A 4,938-nucleotide genomic window follows, 5' to 3' on the forward strand; every position below is an offset into this window, starting at 1 on the left:
GTGAGCGTTCATTTTTTGTCCAAAAACTGAGACTCGTAAAATATGAAGCCAATCGGTTAAGAAATAAAGGTACCTCCCATACAAATTTTGCTATTTCAGAGATGAAATTCGAAACTTTTGTATGGGAGGTACCCTAATTTTCCATCAGATTGACTTCAAATTTAGCTTGGCATCGGTTATTGATGAAAAAATTAGATTCCCAAAGTTTCATGATCACTGGATATTCGGAAAATGGTTATTGGCTTGCATTTAATTTTGATTTTTCTTGATTTTTACCGTTCGTCAACGCCTATGTACAGTTGTGACTTTCTTATTATTGGTCATACGATAGATCTGACTATGGCAAAATTTATCTAAATTCAATGCTCTTTACGATTAAAAATTTGAAACTGGCAAAAATCATTCGCAATTTTGAGTATATTCAATTCGGCAGGTGATGAAGTCGGCTAGTTTCAACGTTCACACCTCACATTTATCGTTTTTAAAATTCTAACCACTGCACTGAATCTAATGGTCTATAGCGCGTTTGAAAGTTATTTCCTTCCACTATTCAGAACCATTTTATTTTTGGTGCTAGCTAGTTTAAGAAAAAAGTTACAGCCTCCGATGTGTACAGAGAACGTCGATTTTCAGAAAAAACCTACATAAAACCAAAATGCACTAAGTCGTACCGTAACCCAGATAAACGGAATATGGTTTTGAGATCAGGGGAAGGTCCTCTACAACGTAGTATGGTCCGTTTTGCTCGCGCAAAAACACCGTTGATTAGTGTAAAATGATGCAATTTAGCATTTCCATGATATGAATTTTGTACTGCCGATGCAACACAAGAACACTGCTCTCGTGCTTTTTCTTCGCTCCATCGATTTGAATAAATAATAACTGAAAAAATGTCACGCGCGCTTCCGGAAATAAATGAATGAAGCAATTTTTATGATATTTCAATGGATAACTCTGGGGACTTATCAACAATAAAGGATCAATTGTCAAATATAAATTAATCACTAGAAGAGATGGATATTTGATTGGCTGCATCGACTTTGATTCAAATTTTGCTGCACCAGGGTGCGAGCGGAGCGGAAAAGTCCCTGTACCGTGTACAATCAGCGGTTATCAGAAAATAGAATCAAACCGATAACATTTTTTGGCAAAAACTAAGTTTTTAGCAATGGCCGATTGAAACTAAAATATTCAGCTTGTACATGGCGGTGTCAATAAATAAATAAATAATTAAAATAATATAGATTCAACATATTTTAAAATTGTATATATAAAATTACCACTCAAATTCTAAAATTATTTCGGACATTATTAGACATTGCAGTACATTTTGATTGCTTTTAGAAACTGTTTACATTGTACTTCAGATGGATGGAAATGAATGGAAAGAAAGGTTTTTCGAATCACCGGTCAAAACGAGCAAAGCAATTTTCACCATAAATGTATTTGAATATATTACCTGCATTATTAAACACCAGTGAAAACCGACGTGCTTGGGATCCAAATCTAGTTATTTTTCGAAGAAAAACGAATACTTTTCATCTTACTTCACCATGACATCAGTCAATTTGATTCTGTTTGTTTCAATTGTTTACACTATGAAATCGGCCTCCCTTTTATTTCATCGGATGACATTTATTAGTATCGACGAACATTCAACTTAAACCATTTTACGTCAGTTTCTTTTGCACAAATATTTTGCTTATTAAGATATAAATTGTAATTATTTCCATTTTCGTTTCCAAATGCACAAATGCACAAATATTGTAGTTTTCGGAATTGTTGTCTTGGTTGCTAAGGTCTTGTCGCCTTGACTACGTGAACATGAAAATATATGTGTATATATACATATCAATATATAGTTTTGTTTTCAATTTATTTCATTTGTGTGTCTATTTTCGGAAATTACACTCAATAATGCCATATTGGACCTGCGCACTCTGGATGGATTTTAAAATTCTTTATATTTCAGTGTTATTTTAGAGTTTTCAATGGCCAAAGACATGAGTTTCTGGAATCAATTATATAAAGTTGGAATTGAACAGAACGATTTCAAACGAAGTAATCCAAAGTTGATATTTTGTTTATAATGCATGAGCGTTTGTTTATGCAAAATTTGACGTTTATCATATGAGAGTAATGACTGTAGTCGCAGTAATAACAGATGATCAAATAAAAAATTATCCCTAAGCAACGTGAAGTGAATTGTTTTTACTATTTGAGAATGAAATTGGCTTGAATATTGATCGGAATACTTTCCTTAATTATTGTACCATTTTTTGAAAGTGGAATGCATTTTTTAAATTTCACATGCTTTGTTTGACATATTGGCATATTACTCTTCTCAAATGTCATAATATAAATATATATTATATATATATATAAAATAATAAATATATACCAGTAGCGACATCTTGTTTGAGTAAGCTAGTTTTATGCAAATGCTTGATTTTTGATTGAGAAAAGATGAAAATAGGCGCTGATTTTAATCACCCTATTGAATCATTTTCCCAGTGAATTGACACACATCGTGCCGGACGTCATATCGGATCCAACATTGCCGCGGACTGAAGATCATGATTGTCAAAATTGCGGTCATCGAGAAGCGGTGTTTTTCCAAGCCCAGACACGGCGCGGTGAAGAAGAAATGAGGTTGTACTACGTTTGCACCAATCCAAACTGCACACATCGATCGACTGAATAGATTTGCCATCTCCAAATTATCGTATTAAAATACACAATTTGTAATAAGCTAGCGTCAATACATTTCTTTTTGATGAAATAAATAAACATTATCATCCAATGAATATGCACTTATTGACTTTCTTTGTGAAGCTCAAGCTGACGAGCATCAGCTGTGATATCGGCAACTGAAATAATCATCGATGGGAAAAAATTTCTTTTAGGAATTGTGCCGATTCGAATGAGGCGTATTTCGATGCGATCAATGCTCTTTGAAGAAACACTCAATCGTTGAATTAACAAAGACGAATTTTTAGTAACAATTAGCTGTTTTAGCTTTATTCGATATGTGTTTAAGAATTGAAATCAACAGTTTGTGCGATGGAATGGATTTTTGTTTGTTTTTAAATGATATTAAAATTTCCTCGATGGAAGTTTCGATTGAGTATCAGCAAATGATTTCAATGGACGGCAGTTCAACGGGATGCTCTTGCCTTCAACTTGTGCTAAGCATGGTGACGATGGCCTCACAACTAATTCACAATAGGAACAGACAAATTATTTGAATGTACTTGTTATCGCAGTATTATGCCTTAACCTTATACTTACGCGCGCATAGTTTGTTCTAGACCATCGCCCCAAATAAACAGACCACGTCCTTTCACAATCACAGCCGGATATAATGGTTTTTTGTATCCACATATCTTCAAAATTAACTGTTTCAGGGTGTCATCAACAGCATTCGGTATAACCGGAATAGACACAGTATTGTTGAATGAATAAAAACAGTTGTGACCCAATCTTTCAATAGCTGCGGACGAACGAAGCAATCAGCTGCGAATAATTGAGCATACAAAAAATTTCCTTACCTCGAGCGACGTGTATCCACTGAATGAAAATCTGTCTCCTTGGCAAATTTCGCCAGCCGCTAGAATGTCAATAGTTTGAATATGCATAGTAGTTTTTATTTTAGCATCCCTCCATTCATTGAACGGGATTACGATTGGCTCAAACAACCTGGAATAGATGGATTATATGCAATTAATTCAAATCATAACACATAAATTTCGGGAGAAAATTTACATGTTTCGGGCATCTGATGAGGTTATTTCAGTGGCACCTTCGGATGAATAGTCCATGTAAGCCAATTCATCACTTGCGATTGTTCTGTAATATTTGAGATGAATTGATATTGTTGATATTTTTAAGTGTTTTTCAATTTTTACCTAATCACAATAGACGCGCCACGAACATTCAAAGAGCCTTTGCCTTTGAAAAGGGCATGCACATCGACTATTCCTAACTACAATTAAAAATTTATATTAATTAAATACAAAATCTTTTTTTTCCTTTATAAAAACTTCCATATTCAGCTGAGACGTCTGACACGGAGAAAATTTTACTAGAATTGAGGTTAAGTATAATAATATCTCGTTTTGGTTAAGGTCAACCAACACGAATGTGTCATTTGCTTCGTCTTAAGTATGGTTCACATCAAGTAACTTGTAAAATCGTTTTTATTTGAATATTTTTACGGAAATATTGTAATAATCTAATCCTATGTTTAGTTAAATTATTCAGCGCATTAATTACAGAATGTGGAAAAACTAGCTGTATTGACTTAGTTAAGGTTAATTTTTACTTTTTGAGCATTCGAGTACAGTGAAATTTTTGCTCGATGTATAATAGCTTCCATCTGTATTTACGTTTCGTTCATCTCTGAACGTACAAATATATTTCATAAAGTTAGATTCTGCTGTTTTCTTAACTGTAAGCTCCATAGATTTTTTCTTATGCATATACTTTTGCTGTGTACACCAACTGCATTTGCAGGTTATTACTTGATCAGAGATGATTCTGTATTTAATATTATGTGATGCAATTGCATCCAAATGTCCTGGGAATTCTAGGTGGCTTTGATACGGTGGATTCCACTCAGTGTATCCTTTTATTACAAGTTTTTCTAGAGATCGACTACGTTCCAAAAAACGGAGCACGCTGCACACGTTGCCGTACAATGATGATTCTCTGCGATACTGATATTGTAAAATGCTTAACTCCACAACATTTGATGACACATGTTCCGATTCAAATAAACGATCAAGGTTTCCCATAACAGGTCCATACAATTCTATTGATGTTAATTGTTTCTGCTCACTTATGAAATTCAAGAGAGGCAGATGCATATCGTCGAAATTCATATCAAAGGCTAGGGGAATATCACGCTTAAATTATTTCAAATATTTCAAAAAATCC

General features: G+C 33.9%; 1 long non-coding RNA gene across 1 annotated transcript; it reads right to left on the minus strand.

Annotated features, from left to right (window-relative positions):
- Window positions 1–2,992: 2,992 nt before the first annotated feature.
- LOC129571954 (uncharacterized) lies at window positions 2,993–4,935 on the minus strand. The gene is made up of 5 exons (XR_008688366.1): window positions 3,909–4,935; window positions 3,766–3,849; window positions 3,552–3,699; window positions 3,292–3,493; window positions 2,993–3,215 (listed from the first exon to the last, which is right to left on the minus strand). It is a non-coding gene; the product is annotated as an uncharacterized LOC129571954 (long non-coding RNA).
- Window positions 4,936–4,938: the final 3 nt, after the last annotated feature.

This window comes from Sitodiplosis mosellana, unplaced genomic scaffold (assembly GCF_009176505.1).
Source record: "Sitodiplosis mosellana isolate CC-2019 unplaced genomic scaffold, AAFC_SMos_1.0 Smas_scaffold_3859, whole genome shotgun sequence".
NCBI classification, from domain to species: Eukaryota; Metazoa; Arthropoda; class Insecta; order Diptera; family Cecidomyiidae; genus Sitodiplosis; species Sitodiplosis mosellana.